Here is a 17,998-nt window from a genome sequence, read left to right as displayed (position 1 = left end):
GTTCTGTTCCTGGAACTAATGCTGCAAACAGAGTTTTAGTAGCTTCACGTCTCTGAGTGACTTATCTTTCTTCATCTGTAAATAGAGTAAGGCAGATAGACTAAATTAATGTTTATCCAAGTTTTTTTCCTGAAGTTTCTCACCTGCTTCACCTGGGATGCTTATTGAAACTTGAAATTTTCTGGGGCACTTGGGGGGCTCCACTGGTTAAACATCCAACTCTTGGTGTCAGCTCAGGTCATGATCTTAAGGTTCATGAGTTTGAGCCCCTCAGGGGGGCTCTACACTGACAGCATGGAGCCTGCTTGGGATTCTATCTGTCTCTCCCTCTCTGCCCCTCCCCTGCTCTGTCTCTCTCTCAAAATAAATCAACTTTAAAAATATATATAATTTTCTCGAAGCAACCCAGAATTCAGTCTGGAATCTCTGGGGAAGAGAGCCAGAACACTTCACTTGTAGTAAGTTTCCCCAGTGACACCAAAGCATAGTAACATTTGAGAACCAGTTGTTCCAGATAGAACGGATAGCATAAACTGTCTTTGATATCATATAAAAACAAGGACAGAGAAACCACCTCTATCCATCTCAATTGAAGTACACAAACAAGGTAAATTCAACAATTTGACCCAAATGAGTTAGGTCACCCTCATCATACTTCATAATAGACAACTGAGTCATAAAACAGAGATAAAAGGACAGTGGTGAAAGGGGCCCAAAATTTTGAGTCAAGAAGACTGGGGTCAAATCCTGCCTCAGTTAGGTTCCAGCTTTCTTCCTCCCTTAAACTCTGAGCTTCCAGTTCTTCATCTGTCAAGCATGTACGATGATAGCAATGCCTGTATCTTCAATAGTATTATTGCAAAAGTTTCTACAAAGAGAGAGGTGAGGTGATCTGGTAGGAGGTGCAGGATTAAGATAGGGTATTGATCTTGAAACTTCGTTTGCCTGGCAAGATCCATTTCAGTGGCTTTGGCAAAAATGGGGGGCGGGAACAGATGGAGACTACTACCACTTCTCATGATTATTATGAGGATTAATAAGAAAATATGGATTTTACATAGCAGAGTGCCTGACATATAAAAAAATCAATGCATAACTGTTCTCATTAAGTTGAAGAAAATGAAATTGCTGGTATTCTACTCTTTTTGACTTTCAAAAATGGCAATTCCATTCAGTTTCGACGTGATATAATATTGAAATCCCAGTATGACACAATCAGTCCGTTTCTCCCAAATTATTCATATCTTTTTTAAGAAAAAGTGAGAGAGGTAATACTGACAAAATAATGATTTTTTTCTTTTATACCATTTTTTTTCTTTTAATGAAAATTCAAAAGGCTTCACCTCAAGTCACACTACAATCATTTTTCTGAGTAATGATATGATAAAAAGTTAGGCAGCAGGTGGGAGTTTTAATAGAAAACACCCAGGAGGAAGTCAGATGAGGGATTTTTATGCCTTGTTCTAACTATTATTATAACAGGCTGTCCTTCTTGTAGAGCACACCCTGTTTCAGTGACTTTAATTATGACCCGAAACTCTCCTTATCAGATGTTAATGTGGCTCATAGACTCCATTCGGTGCTTAAAAAGTCACAGAATCTCTGCCTGTTGGTAATGGATGGCTCTGTATTTCCTTCCCTCACAGGCCATCTTATAAACAAGAACTAGTCATAGGGGGTGTAAAAATAATTAATGGACTTAACTGAGCTATTAATACTATGTTACTAACCAGATGAGATATCAATCTATTTTAATTTGCTAATTCCACATTCATGTTTTACCTAATAGCTAAAACGATGAATAAATCATTTTGACTCTCATATGTTTATATTTTATGTTACTAAATTTTGTGGGTATGTCTTGATTGAAATTTATTTTCTTTAAGTTCTCATAGAATACCTGGACAGCTTTCTAAATGGAATAATGGAAAGTTAAAATTTCCCAGTGATAACTACTGACAAAAAATGTCTCACCCAGCAAATATAACATGTGCCACTGCCTGAGTCCACATACTCGGAATATCACATAAAAACAGGAGAACTGGGGCAGCTGGGTGGCTCAGTTGGCTGAGCGTCCAACTCTTGATTTCAACTCAGGTCATGATCCCAGTTTGTAGGTTTGAGCCCTGTATCAACCTCCACTATAGAGCCTCCTTGAGATTCTCTCTCTCCCTCTCTGCCCCTCCTCTGCATGCATGTGATCTCTCGTTCTCTCTCTCAAAATGAATAAAGCTTAAAAAAAAAGAATAGGAGAACAAGAACAGAAAAATATAATGTTAAATACTTTATTTGAACCCCAGAATCACAAAGAATCCAGGTTTGGCTAACAACATCTACAATAATTACTGCTGGTTGATAATGACCCATTAATTCAAGCCTTCTATCTATTAGGTGATAGAAGAAAGCACAGAAGTATTGTTTTAAATATTATTAAAATATATTGATATTTTATTAAAATATATTAAATATTATTAAAATATTAAAAGTAGATTTGGTGAGGGTTTTCTTGTGTCTTTCATGACTATTTTGTTTTTGTTTAGTTGAAAGATGAAGATGGGCACCTGTGTGGCTCAGTCAGTTAAGCGTCTGACTTTGGCTCAGGTTGTGATGTCACAGTTCATGAGTTTGAGCCCTGCATTGGGCTCAATGCTGACAGCTCAGAGCCTGGAGCCTGCTGCATATTCTATGTCTCCCTTTCTTTCTTCCTTCCCCTCCCCTGCTCACAGTCTCTTTCTCAAAATAAACGTTAAAAACGTTCAAAATATTTTTATTCAAAATAAAACGTTAAAAAAATAACGTTTTAATAAAAAAAAAAAAAGATGAAGAGAAGACAGATTATTTTCTTTACCTGAATTTCTCTGTACCTCTATCCCTGACTTGATCCCAGGGTCAGCTCTTAGGAACCCCTATGAGATTCTATTTTCATGTCTCAATGAATAACGTTAAGTCAGGAGAGAATGTTGAACTTAGAACTAAGGAAGTGAACTTGAGACAGTAATTGGAGCTCCTCAATTTTCTTTGATTTGATTCAGCTCGACATATCTAAGCCATGTGATGTGAAGAAAATGGAGAAAACAAACAAAAATCACCTCCGTTCCAGTTCTGGTTCAGCTTCTGACAGAAGGCCACGAAACTGAGAAAGAACCAACCCTAAGAAGGATGAGAGAAGCACAGTCCACCAGGCTAACACTGAGCAGCAAACTTAAAGACCACAAGTGGAAATTCAGACTGAGGTCTTGTAGAGGGCATAGGGCGTGGGTTCATCATTAATAAAACAGTAAAGACCCAGGAGACCAGAGCAGCAGTTTGGTAAACTACATGCAGAGGGGCCAAATTCAGCCACACATATTTGAGTTGTTTGGGTTTTTGTTTGTTTGTTTGTTTGAGCCCTACTGAGGTATAATTGACAAATAAAATCTTAAGTTGTTTAAAAGCAGGCAATTCCATGATTTGATTTATGTACACATTGTGAAAGAATCCCTGCCATTGGGTTAAACAATACATCCATCATCAGTCACATTTGCCCTTTTTATGAGAACACTTGAGTTTTACTCTCTTGACAAATTCCAGCTATACAATACGGCATTGTCACCATGTTACATACTAAATCCTCAGACCTTAGTTATTATAGAAAGTTTGTAGCCATTTACCAGCCTCTATTTCTCTCACCCGGCCCCTTGCAACCACCTTTCTATCCACTTCTGTGAGTTTGCTATATTTTTTCGATTCCACTGTTAGTCTGCAACCTCCCTGGGGGCTCCCCAGGTGTAATTGGCCCCCATAAGTGGAAAGCAGGGAGAGGCCAAAGAAACAGGCAGGCCACTCCCAATTGGTAGACGGCTGGTTTAGTAAGCACTGGAACTTATGAGCCTTGCCTTGCACAGCCACAGAAATGAGACCGCCACACCTGGCTGACAAATTTTAAAGTTTATATAGAGGCCTTACCTGAGTTCAGTCACATGTCCGTCCAAAGAGCCTCAACACCACATCACTATCTCAAGGCTGTGTCCTTGGGGCAGCATCTGGAAGAGGAGAAGGCAAGGGGAACCCACACTCCCCAAAGCGGGTAGAGGCTCCCAAGTTCTTGGGAGCTCAGCTTTCAGGTCAACGGGTGGTAGTGCCCTCTCTCTCTAAGATCTCTCTCAACACTCCACTGGTCCTGACCGGCTCTTAAAACTCATGCGCGCCCCTCCATAGTTTGCTGGGAGTGGCCAGCGAAGGATTTCACTAGCGCGCAGGTGGCTCTTTAAGCAGCCATCTGGCTGCATTGGAGGCAGATGCAAGAGAAAACACAGGTTAAAACAATGATCACCAAAATCAGTAACACCTTTTTCCACTAGCATTTCTCCAAAATAAAATGGCGTCGGGCATTATTACTGCCTTGAAAGGAGGCACCTGTGCCACTATCCAAACAGAATGTTGTGTATTTATGCCTGATGAGTCGGTTGATATATCATCTTTATTAAGTTACAGTATTAAGGGTTACACTTGTGTCCTCGTGTGATGTAAATGTTTAGTAGAATTCATCAGTGAATCCATCTGGTTCTGAAGTTTTCATTGTTAGAAAGGTTTTGATTATTGATTTAATCTTTGCATAAGTAATGGGTCTGTTTAGGTTTTCTATTTCTTCATGATTCCATCTTGGTAGATTGTGTGTTTCTAGGAATTTACTCATTTCTTTTAGGTTATCTAATTGGTTGAGTTATAATTATTCCTAGCAGTTTCTTGGGATCTTGAGTGTTTCTGTTGTCAGTTCTAATGACTGTTCATTCATTTCTGATTTTATTTGAGTCTTCTTTTTTTCTCAGTCTAAAGGTTTGCCAATTTTATCTTTTCAAAAAAAAACAGCTTTTGGTTTCGCTGATTCCCTTCCTATTGTCTTTTTAGTCTCTATTTATTTTACTTCCACTCTGATCTTTGTTATTTCCATTCTTCTGCTAGCTTTGAGCTTTTTGTTTTTCTAGCTCTTTGATGTATAAACTTGGGTTGAGACCCTTTTTCCCCCCTTGTAAACTATGCAATTAGACTCCTTTTAGGGAAAGACTGGAAAATGGCCATTTTTGCCTGCTCTCTCCATCCATACTGAACCTTGGTGGAAATCTCCAGTGAGTGTTCAAGTGCCCATTAAGAACTGCTTCTTTATTTGCTATAACTTCTGTGTTGCGTGCATGCAAGCTGTAAGCTCTAGTACCTTTCAGAGCAGAGTATTTTGAGGGCCCATCCCTCTGGTGGCAGTCCTAAAGTTAAGATGCTAGCTGTATAGTCCAGATCCTTCACTCTTTGGGGAGAAGCCAGGAATTAGATGTTCCCTCCCGAGTATCTGCTGAGCTTTATGGTGAGAGTCTTCTCAGCCTTTCCCTACCCATGTTGATGTGGGTATTTTCTCATTTGCCAGATATGTAGGAATCGCTCATGTAGTTTCTGGATTTCCTTCAGAGGGGATTGCTGAATGGGTAGCTGTACATCAGTGCATCCATGCAAAGAAAGTTCAGGAGCCCCTATGTCACCTTCTTGGCCCTCATCCCATGCCCATTTGTTTGCATGCCATCTATGACTGCTTTCATGCAGCGACAGCAGAACTGAATAAAGTAGTGGCAACAGAGAGCATATGTCCCACAAAGCTGAAAAAATTTATTATCTGACCCTTCACAGAAAAACTTTGCTGATCTCTGGACTACACTAATTCAGGAAGAAGGGAAGAATATTACAACAAAAGCAGGAAATTACGAATAATTATAATATATTAGACATCAGAGAGAAAAGCAATCTACTCGAAGCAAGATACCCTGAAAGTAAGGAGTGGGGGGGAGGGGAGTGTCAGGTTGGAAAGTCCACATTATAATTATAGTCTCTTGATTACCAGATCAAAGAATGTGCAGTTCATTCTGTAAGAAGGAAAAAAAAAATGTTAGAAGGATCTTTTACTAGTATTATGAAGGTGTGATTCTAATTTAGCAGCTGTATATGCAGTTGAACTAAACTGGAAATCTCCAGGAAAATTACCTTCAGGTTGCATCAGAGAGAAAACTGGAAATGGGCCAACTCAGGTAAAATCTAGGATTCCCTTATATCCCATTCCAGTTTAAAGATCGCTGCTTTTCCCTAAAAGTGAGCAACTTAGATTTCTTAGTCCAAGAATTTTTCCTTTCATACCTTGTTTTTTTTCTACTTTTTCCTTCTCAACTTATTGAGCATAGCTTTGCCAGTTGGGATCAATTCTTAAAGCTTGAGAAGGAGACATCTGTTGCTAAAGCTAGATCCACTGCTCAGCAAGCAGCCTGTAAGTTAATAATGGGACCCTATCACTGAATACTAACTGTTACTTTCCTCCTAATATCCCTGAAGCATTATTAAATGTGGCACTTACAGCCCCTTATATGCAATTTACCTCTGGAAAAGGTCATCTGCAAGTACAGTACTTAAAAATCTGCCACAAGGAGCTGTGAGATTACATGCTAAACCATTTATTACCCATCACAAGACCTACATCAAACAAGCCTCATTTTAAATGTAGCCACTTTCTCTTAAAAATGACAGTGGAATCTTCTTTGGAACATACTTATTCACAGGAGAAGACATCCTGTCTCTCTCAGTTTTCTGAAAGTTTGGAGCATTGCTTGGGCTGTGGAGGAATGACATCAAATTAAATGTCGAAGCAGGTGAAGCTTGCCTTTGATGAGTCGCACTGCTTTTTTCAGGGACCTGGTCACCATGCTTCCCTCAAGCTATCCAGAACTCCCCACCCTAACCACACTCTAGCCTTCTGCTCTCAAAAGTGTCTTATTCTCTGGATCTTACCCAATTTCTGCCCCTTCCCCAAATTGACATGTCAAGGAAGTTCCAGGTTAAGATGGTGGATTAAAAACACAAATCTAGTATTATACCTTCTGTATCAGTCAGGTTGGGCTGTTATAACAAAACATCATAGATAAGGTGGTTTCACAACAGAACATTATTTCTCACAGCTCTGGAGGCTGGGAAGTCCAAAAACAAGGTTCATTAGATTCAGTTCTCAGGGGCGCCTGGGTGGCGCAGTCGGTTAAGCGTCCGACTTCAGCCAGGTCACGATCTCGCGGTCTGTGAGTTCGAGCCCCGCGTCAGGCTCTGGGCTGATGGCTCGGAGCCTGGAGCCTGTTTCCGATTCTGTGTCTCCCTCTCTCTCTGCCCCTCCCCCGTTCATGCTCTGTCTCTCTCTGTCCCAAAAATAAATAAAAAAAAAAAAAAAAACGTTGAAAAAAAATTAAAAAAAAAAAAAAAAAGATTCAGTTCTCAGTGAGGGTTTTCTTTCTGGCTGTAGTCAGCTACCTTCTCACTGTATTCTCACAAGATGGGGAGAAAGGAAGACTCTGGTTTTTCTTCTTCATTCCAGGACACTAATCTCATCATGAGGCACCAATCTATGCTCTCCTCTAAACCCAGTTATTTCCCAAAGGCCTCATCTTCAAATACCATCATAATGAGAAGTAAGGACTTCAACATATTAATTTAAGGGTGATACAAACATTCGGCCCATAGCATTCTGTCCTGGGCACCCAAAATTCATGTCCTCACACGCAAAATGCATTCATTCCAATCCCAACTTCTTAACACCAATTCTAAAGTCTAAAGTTTATATTAGAGGAGACCTCTAATATAAACTAGATTCAAGTGAGACTCAAGGTCCAATTCATTCTGAGACAAAATTCCTCCAGCTGTGAACCTGTAAAACCAAACAAGTTATGTGCATTCAAAATACAATGATGGTTTATATATACAATGCAATACTACTTGGCAATGAGAAAGAATGAAACCCTGCCATTTGCAACAACGTGGGTGGAACTGGAGGGTATTATGCTAAGTGAAATAAGTCAGCCAGAGGAAGACAAATATCATATGTTTTCACTCCTATGTGGAACTTGAGAAACTTAATGGAGGACCGTGGGGTAAAAGAGAGGGGAAATATAGTTTCAAACAGAGATGGAGGCAAACCATAAGAGACTCTTAAATACACATAACAAACTGCGGGTTGATGGGGGGGATGGAAAGGGAAATGGGTGATGGGGATTGAGGAGGACTTGTTGGGATGAGCACTGGGTGTTGTATGTAAATGATGAACCACGGGAATCTACCCCCAAAACCAAGAGCACACTGTATACACTGTATGTTAGCTAACTTGACAATAAATTAAAAACAAAAAATACAAATGGTGCAAAAGGCATAGGATAGACATTTTCATTCTAAAAGGGAGAAATTGGAAGACAGGAGGGCACGATGGGTACCAAGCAAGTCTAAAACCTAGCAAGAAAACTGCCATTAGATCTTAAGGGTTGAGAATAATCCTGTTTGGTTCAATTATCTGCCTTTCAGATCCAATGGGGCCACAGCCCCACTTCCGTGGCTCTGTCGAGTGGGAATTGCACCCCCAAGCCTCCAGAAGACCGCTATCTGGCCTGTTGAAACCAAGGCAAAGGCCTCCCACTTTGAAACCAAGGAGGCCTTTCTGATAATCTCTGAATTGCTTCTGGGGTCATTCTTCCCCTGTCTTGAAGCACTGGCATATTCATAGGCAGATAGCTCTATGGTCTGATGCTGTAGGATCTCTGAAGTCTGACAGCCTTTCCTCATTTTGTCTCATCTCCACCCCTCAGTCCAAACCAACAGTGTTTCCATAGTGAGGCTGATTAGATCCATGTTTCACAACCATAATCATCTCCTTACCAAGAGGTTGCTCAGCCACACCCTTAGTGTTCCCTTCACAACAAACTTCTCAAGTGTTATAATATGATAAACTGAGAAGTTTCTAAATCTTTTAAGTTCTGAATTTGTTTCATTTAACAAGTCCTTCTCCAATTCATTTCTTCTCAAATTTCGCTATATACAGTCAGGAGGAAGCAAGGCACTCCCTCAACACTTTGCTTAGACCTCAACATCCAATTTACTCACTCATTTTACGTTCCACAGAGCACTAGAATACAGTTCAGCCAAGCTATTTGCCACTTTATGGCACAGATCTTTTTCTTTATTTTCCAATAACACATTCCTTATTCACCTCTGAGTCCCCAGCAAAATCGCCCTTCACGTTTACGTTCCTAGTATGAACCTCAAATTCCACCAGCCTTGATTCATTACTCAGTTCTAAACCTGCTTGCACATTTTTAGGTATTTGTTACAACAGAACTCCACTTCTCAGTACCAAAGTCCATTAATATTTTTGGCCTGCTATAATAAAATACCATAGACCAGGTGGCTTAAACAGAATGAATAAATTCATTTCTCACCACTCTAGAGGCTAAGAAGTCCAAGATCAACATTCTGACAGATTTGGTTCCTGATGAGAACCCTCCTCCCAGTTTTCTGTGTCCTCACATAGCAAAGAAAGAGAAACCAGAATTTACAGCCCAGAATCCTGATCCCTGTGGCCCAGCCCGCTTTCTTGATACTTTAGTGTTAGACCTTTTTCTCCTCATCTTTTTCATTAGTGAAATCTGCATTTTGTCCATGATGGTTTTAGTTTTTATCTGTCCACCTTCGATGCTTGCTGTCCTATGACTTTGATTTTGCACTTTGTGTATATTGCTTATATACTATAGCAGCATGATAATGGAGTGGACAGGCAGCATGGTTTGTGGGAGATAGAGTGCAAAAGAGAACAAAGGCAGAAATATAGCATGTATTGAGCCTTAACTAAATACTTAAATTAAATTATTTTTTAATTCTTAAAATAACTTTGAAAGGAAGGTATTATTATTTTCCCCAGTTTACAGTTGAGGAGAGGAAACAGGTTCTAGTTGCTTTTTATATGTGTGTGTGTGTGTGTGTGTGTGTGTGTGTTTAGTTATGTGTGAAAAGATCAAAGAGGGTTCTGAGCAAAGGCAATTCATTTCAAGAGACACTACTTAAAAGCCAATATAACACTTTTATGGTTACATACAATCTACCCCTTCATTCTTCTCAATTCCATGGCCTTTTCTGTTACTGCTCTTCCCATCCTAGATTCACCCAATAGCCCTGGCCATACTGGTTTCCTCACACACTCCAGACATGCTCTTTCTCAGGAGTGTTGCACTTGTTGCTTCCCCTTCTTGGAATGCCTTTCCCCTAGTGGCTAGCTCTCTCACCTCATTCAGGTCTTTGCTCCAACATCTGCTCAATGATAACCACTCCACCTAAAATTGTAACTCCGCATCACTCTTCTCCTTATGCTTCTTGCTTCTATTCTTCTGCATTGCGCTTACCATGATTTGATAGGCTAACTCTGTCCTCCCATTAGAATGGGAATCCCACAGGACAGGAGCTCATTTCAGTTTGTTTACTCCCTGTATCTAGACCATTTCCTGGCCCATAGTAGATGTTCAATTAATATTTACCAGATGAAATAAATTAATAAAGTTTAGGGAAAGTTGATTTAGACATAGTTAACCAGATTTTTTAGCTGCAAGAGAAAGAGCCTTTAAGTATTCCAATGCATATTTTCATTTACCAAGGAGAGAATCTAGCATGCACGGTTTCCCAAAATTATGTGAACATAGTATAACCCTTTTTTCATGGAACAGGTTGCATGGAATTGTGCTTAAATACAAATGGAGTTGGAAGAGCAGGTTTTGATGCTAAGGAAAAAGGGAAGGACACTAAAATCCCATGTGTCTGAAGTGAAATGGGAGAGAGTAGTTTCATTCATTCATTCATTCATTTGTTCAGAAAATATTTATCAAGTGCATCTGATGGGCCACAAACTCTTCCAGACTCAAGACAAGGAAGAGACCAAAAGGAGTGGGGGCCCCAGCCCTCACAGAGTTCATACCCTCTACTGATCTCTCTGGTTTTGCTGATTCCTTTTAATCCTATAAAACGCAGACCAAAAAAATTTTCCCAAGCCTGCATCACTGTTGTTTTAAGACTTTTCTTTCTAATTAGAAAGATACTGAAATATAATTAACCCCTGGATGAAGAAGCCACATGCAAATTTGCAAAGCAACACAGCTATGGATTTCCCACCTGCTCTGATTTCATCCCTTCAAGACCTGCACTATAATCAATATCCTGCCATCCAGAAGGTATGACTGAGGAATTCCAGATGACCGCCACCAACAGAGTTGCACTCTTTTATCATATCTTACTTTGCAGCAAGGGAGATGATCATAATGCCGAATAAAAGGGGGCTGGCTAGAATACTAATTGGCAGGAGGTTGCTTTATCATCTCCAGTAGCCAATAAAAATAAATAAATAATTTTATCTTTAAAACATTCCTGTCTTCCTGATAAACAGAACAGTACAACAACATACTGTTTAATGAGTTATTGTGGCTAAAATCTCACTCTGCAAATTACTTGTCATGGCAACAGGCAAGCACCACCCCTAAAGCCAGCAGTCTGAAGCAGATAGATTGTTTCAATTACCTAATTTTCACAATGAATGAACCCTGCTTATAGGAAATCCATAGGTGGCTGGCAGTGGCAAATGGTGGCTATGACATGTTGGGAGCTGGTAGTTTACATTCTCTCTCAAAATACAGAACAGGATTATAATTTTCTGTAAACATTCACAGAAGTAAAAGAGAAAGAGTACGGGCAACTCATAAAACTTCCCCTTTTGTCTAGATCTGTGATGTGGCTATTCTTTCCAAATGTCCTCTCTTCTGTTTAGTTCAGACAATGTTGCATTGTCTGAACAATGGGTGGGCCCCTTTCTGGTCTCAGGGTCTAACTGCACCACCCTCTCCCTACTGTGCCTCTTACAGTGCTTTGGAGGCGTTACATATATGGCCAGCAGATGTCCCCAAGAACTCTTTTTCCTCAATGGAAAGTGCTATCACACAAAGCAAATTTCCTATCAAATGTATGGTAAATTTGTGTATAAAGCTCGCTGCTAACAAAGAAATTCAATTACCCTATATTTGAATTACCTGTCCTCTCTGCGTCTTCTCCCAACATTTTAAGGCCAGTTTTCCAGAACATTTCTAGGGAGGCCAAAGAGATAGTATTAATTTCCTATAAATGTCCAGTTCCCTATAAATTTCCAGATAAATGTCTGGAAATGGTTCTGACAAAACCAGGAAGGACTTAGGCCTTGTGATTGGTGCATCCTCATTCTCCAACTTACCCTCAGGAGTGTGTGCCTCACCAACATGGTCCTTCTTCACTCCTTCCCATCTCTCCTTTGGCTCCAATTTTATCTCCCCTTTTCCCACACCAGTTCCCATCCCCTACTCTCACCAACCCCTACATATTGTTTGTGATTTTCTAGGAAGGACATTGTAAACCAAGATGTCTACCAACAAACTTGACTTTCCCAAAATAATGGACATTTATGGTGGAGTTTTAGGCACCAAGAGCATTTGTGTGATATGCTTTTTTTTTTTTTTTTTTGGTTAGTTAGTTTTGTAACTAATGAGAATAAGACACAAAGCCATGATTTTGGTACAGAAATAGTCATACTGTGTGTAATCTCTCCAACCAAACCTAGTTTTTAATATGATTCTCAGTCCTGAAGAAAATTGCCACCTACCCACCTTACATTTTCAATGTCCTCAGAGCTTGACTACACCAGAAATATTTCATTCCCTGCACTTATTTTTTCTCCTATTAATAATATCTCCTTTTTCATGCATATTAGGAGAAGGAGGAGGAGGAGGAAGAGGGGGAAGAGGAGGGGGAAGAGGCAGAAGAGGGGAAGAAGGAGAAGGAGAAGGTAAGGAGGAGAAGAATTTTACTTCATTATAATCTCTTTTTTGGTGGTGTGGACATTCATTGAGCTAATTTGTTTTCCAAGTAATGCTTGCTGAATCCCTAAAATGAACAGGGACTTAGGCTTTCAATTATGCATCAGTTCCATATACTTGTTTGGCAAAGTTTAGTTTACAAAGCAAGACTCAGAAATGATTTTCTTCTTAATAAAAGAAAACGTAACAAAAGGGTTTTCCAGAATCTGTTGGATGGTGTACACTGTCTGCACCTTCAGATAATCTAGAACCATATTTTTCTTCAAAAGACTCTGGTGACAGACAAGAGAAGTTATAACCATCAGTGTTTTAAGTTCTGGCCTTGGGAGAATTTCTGATCACTTTTCTCTCTTCAATCTTTGTTCAAAGAACATCTGTCTTCAGTTCAATAGTTTAAACTCTAATGACCAAATCAAGAAATGTTTATTTTGTAAATTGGCCAAAAGGAAAGTAGAAGCAAGCTCAACCTTTCACTAATATTTTGTTTACAGTGATAGAAAATGCCATCAGATGAATCAGAGCCAGAGGACTCTTTTATAACAGGAGCATAACATTTATTAATAAGAAGTGGAGGATTATTTTGTTTAAAATGAAAAATGTATTGAAGTAGCATTTTTAACTGTTCTGTATCATTGCCTTTTACCTCATGATGCTTTAAGGTGATGATGAATTCTTTGTAACAGAATTGGTATATACAGGGCTGTAGGTATTAAACAAATTGCAGTGCTGCACAATACTTCAAGAATAAATATAACTGGGCTCTTCTAGAGGGTTAACTTTGAGTGAGAAGTATGGAAAATTAAAGTTAAAAAATTTATGGTTGCACAAAATTTAGAATCAGTACTACAGTTCTAGAATCAGGACTAAGGATACTCCCATTCTAATGTGACATTTTTTGTTTTGTTTTGTTTTGTGTTGTGTTGTTTTGCCAACACACGCATGCAATTCTCAGACCCCAGCTGGGTATCATACAATTGGGTATCCTACAATTCAACTCAGTTCTGACACTTCCACAGATTAACAGTTCATTCCCACAAGACTACCCTCCATTTCTGATGCCAATTCCAAACCCAGTTTATTACCTTTGCTTCTGACCAACTGGCCATAAATCAGAGGTTCCCACCATTCCTTCCTTGAGTTCAATTAATTTGCTAGAGCAGCTCAAAGAACTCAGCAAAACATTGTATTTATTCACTAACTTACCAATTTATTACAAAGGATATTAAAAAAAAAAACAAAAACATGAACCAACAGTCAGATGAAGAGATACAAAGGGCAAGATCCTGAGCAAAAGAGCTTCTGTCCTTGTGGAGTTTGGAGCCTGGCATGGTGGCACATGGAAACATTCTATTTCCCCAATATGGAAGCTCTCCAAATCCATTCTTTGGGATTTTTATAGAGGTTTCATTACATAAAATTTATTGACTCAACCTTCATCCCCTCTCTGAGAAAACCAGGGGAGGGGACTGAAATTCCTCCCACGTATTCCTGGTTGGTTTTTCTGGCAACCAGCTCCCTTCCTTAGGTACCTTACAAAAGTCACCTCATTAACATAAACCCAGTAGTCATGGAAAGGTGCATGTCGTGAAGAACAACACACCCATTTCACCTTTATGGCTTTAAAGCCATTTCAGGAAGTGAAGGCAAGAGTTTAAATATTAACAAAGGATGCTTCCATTCCTCTTATAATTCCAAGGTTTTGGCAACTGTGAGCAAGGAACAATGGATGAAGACCGATTATACATGAGATATATAGTTTCCTTCGTCTTAATGACCAAATATGTTTTTATTCTAAATCACAACAGCACAAGGAGTTTGTGAAAAAGGTATTTTTCTTGATTTCTAGTAACAACAGTGGTAAGAGGAATGTTAGATAAATGTATAGTTGATATATCTGTAATGCTTCTATTTATGTTTTTATTCCCAAAGTGTATCATTTATATTCTTAAGTTTCATGACCTTAAGGGACATAACTTCTTATAAATTGCAACAACCACAATATTTTCAATGCAGATTAATTTACAAATATTTCTACTTGGACTTCCTACTTGTATATGCCAAGACAAGAAGTTGAGTAAGGCATGGCTTGACTCTGGTGGTGCTATATATCAAGAGTTAAAGCTGTTCCTCAGAGGGGTCTATCAGAACACTATAGTTTTAGGGGTACGTGGGTGGCTCAGTCAGTTAAGCATCCGACTTTGGCTCAGGTTATGATCTCATGGTTCATAGGTTTGAACCCTGCATCTGCACTGACAGTGCAGAGACTGCTTGGGATTCTCTCTCTCTCTCTCTCTCTCTCTCTCTCTCTCTCTCTCTCTCTCTCCCTCTTCCCCACTCATACTTTCTCTCTCTCTCTCTCTCTCTCTCTCAAAATAAATAAATAAATAAACTTTAAAAAAAATTTTAATTTTTTAATATAATTTATCGTTAAATTGGCTTCCATACAACACCTAGTGAGGGAGGGAGGCAAACCATAAGAGACTCTTAAATACAGAGAACAAACTGAGGGTGGATGGGGGGGGTAGGGGAGAGGGGAAAGTGGGCAGTGGGCATTGAGGAGGACACTTGGGATAAGCACTGGATGTTGTAAAAAATATTTTTAAAAAAAGAACATTACACTTTAAAATATAACGATTTTAAAGAATCCCATTTTTATTTTATTTTATTTTATTTTATTTTATTTTATTTTATTTTATTTTTGAGAGAGAGAATGAGCAGGGGAGAGAGTCAAAGGGATAGAGAAAGCGAGAGAGAGAGGGAAAGAGAGAGAGAGAGAGAGAGAGAGAGAGAGAGACCTAAGCAGGCTCCATGCTGAGTCTGATGTAGGGTTCATTCCTATGTCCCTAGGACCTTGACCTGAGCCAAAACCAAGAGTCAGAGGCTCTATGGACTGAGCCACCCAGGCACCCCAAGGAGCTCCATTTAAATAGGCTTTGAGCAAGGACTCAGACCATCAGGTAGGGACAGTTAGATATCAGATTTTGAGCAATCAGTATGAGATCAGATTCCAAGGGTTCAGCTTGGATCAAGACAAGAAGCAGAAGCCCAACATGAAGGGTTCAGGCAGCGTGCCCACCAAAACTAGCACAGAGGAGACAGTCATAAAAGGACACAATAAGGCTGTGCCCGCTGATCCAAGGGCTGAAACCAAACATCCCGTGAAGTGGTTTTAAAAATAAGGGTAGATAAACTTGACAGATGGCATGAGAAGACAGTTTTTTATTCATTCAATAAATATTTATAGCACCTCTTATGTGTCAGGCACTCTGTTAGGTGCTAAGGATATAGTCATGAATAAAGCAGATTTGGTTCCTGCCTGAGTTTATAAACCAGTGGGAAGGCAGACTTTTTTTTTTTAATCATCACACATGTAAAAAATATACACTAAAAAATAGCCTTAGTCTTAAGTGCTATGAAGGGAAAATATAAGAAACAGTATGAGGTATATTTTTATTTCAGAATCAAGGAAGACTTTCTGAGAAACCAACTTTTAACTGAGACATGGAGGGTTGGTAGAGGTTAGATAGACAGAAGGAGAGAAGAAGAGGGTTAAGGTAGAGGTAAGGAAACAAGGGCAGGGGCTGTGAAGGAGGATGAGCTCACTGGATACAGGGATGAGATAGAAGTCCATCAAGACTGGAACACAGTAAGGAGGGGAGAGCAATGAACATGAGGCCAGGCACCTGCAGGCCACTGAAGGCCATAGTAGGATTTTGGATTTTCTGCCAAGGGGAATGGAAAGCCATTGAAAGGCTTCAACCAGGGATGTAAATTGTTAAGAATGGCACTTGCTTCAGAAGGTCACCTCAGCTTCCTAAATTGAAGCAGGGAGAAAGTGGAAGCTAAGAGAGGAGTCAGGAGGTTTCTACCTGATCAGATGAGAGCTGACAGTGGCTTGGGCTGGGGTTGGTTGGCAGGGGATAGAGGGAAACCAGAGGGAGTCATTTTTCAACTGCCCTCTGCTCTGGCAGAGAGGTGAAGCCCACCCAACCTCTACTTGGGGTCCCCATTGGGGCATCCATCCCAACTTCTGTCAACCATTTCCATCCAATGGGCCTGTCCACATCAGATGAAAGAACTCAAGACCACCCCAGCAGTTACCTAGATTAGTAGCCCCCCAAAAGCTTCTTATAACGAAGATTCGCTTAAAAACTATTTTGTTAGATTGAACTACCACATTGCATGCTAATTCTTTTGCATTTGTTTGGCAAGAGATGTCAGAAATACTAGAGCCAAACACACTAGAACTGACCTAACCACAGGAAAAGCAATGTTGCTTAGTTGAAAATCTGCAAGAAACTCATCATTTATTATTAATGTCACCATGGGCACAGAAGGCTTTGATATGGATGCTGGAGATACCTGCCTGCTTTCAACCAGGCACGACAACCTCACACTCTCTTTTTCCCTGCCCCAGAGCATTTAATTCGTGAGGAAGAAGCTTTCTCAGTGGTTTGCCCTCCAGACCATTGGCACGATAGTAGAAGTTTTAAGTGCAGAAATCAAATCATTTCAAAAGGGATGTGGGATTTGCTCTCAACACAATTTGGAAAACCACAAGGTTTAGTAGAAACAGGGCCGGAAAAGGAAATGAGGGCCTCTGAGCAGGCCTGCCTGCTGGGCACAGCCCATGTCATTTAAATATGACACCCATGCTTGTCACCTAGCTCTACAGTTCCCAGCTCTTTACCACACTTCTAGATGCCCCAAGGCAGAAAACACTAAGGACATCGATTCCTGTGCCCAGTTCTTGGCCAGACACATAATATGTACAACTGGATCACATTAGGTATCACAGCTGAGTGCTTTGAGCTCCCAGAGGCACACAGACCAAGCAGGGTTGGGGTGGGAAGGAAGGTGGGAAGAGCCATGACCTCTGGATTTCATAGATGACACACTACAGAGTGCATAACTGGGAAATCAGAGGCACAGCACCCTCTCATCTTGCCAGCCATTCGTGCCAATAATTTCATTTAATAAGCTCCCCTTCCCAGTCTGCTAAGTCTTCCCCTCTGCTACAGGGAGTATTGATTCCTATAAATCAGAGGGAAGATGAGCTCCCTTTATCAATTCCCAGTATTGGCTGTGTAGCATTCATTCATTCCTTATTGATTCAACAAATGATTGAATGCCACATACTGGGCTCCTTAGACAAGTTGCTCAACCTCCCTGAGTGCCAGAGGTCTCATTTGTACACTGGGGATCATATCCCCATTGCAAGGGGACTTTGACAATTAAATGAGATCATACTTTTAAAGTACCAAGGACAGTGGCAATTAGTAGCTGCTCCATCTGTTTTC

At 40.1% G+C, this 17,998-nt stretch overlaps 1 long non-coding RNA gene across 1 annotated transcript; it reads left to right on the top strand.

Annotated features, from left to right (window-relative positions):
- The first annotated feature begins 721 nt into the window (after window positions 1-721).
- On the top strand, window positions 722-3,291 carry LOC109269665 (uncharacterized). The gene is made up of 2 exons (XR_002081202.2): window positions 722-882; window positions 3,033-3,291. It is a non-coding gene; the product is annotated as an uncharacterized LOC109269665 (long non-coding RNA).
- The last annotated feature ends 14,707 nt before the right edge of the window (window positions 3,292-17,998 follow it).

Source organism: Panthera pardus, unplaced genomic scaffold, assembly GCF_024362965.1.
Source record: "Panthera pardus isolate Hobbes unplaced genomic scaffold, ASM2436296v1 HiC_scaffold_10, whole genome shotgun sequence".
Taxonomy (NCBI): domain Eukaryota; kingdom Metazoa; phylum Chordata; class Mammalia; order Carnivora; family Felidae; genus Panthera; species Panthera pardus.
Note: the sequence above shows the minus strand (reverse complement) of the source record. Positions and strands in the feature narration are given on the sequence as shown.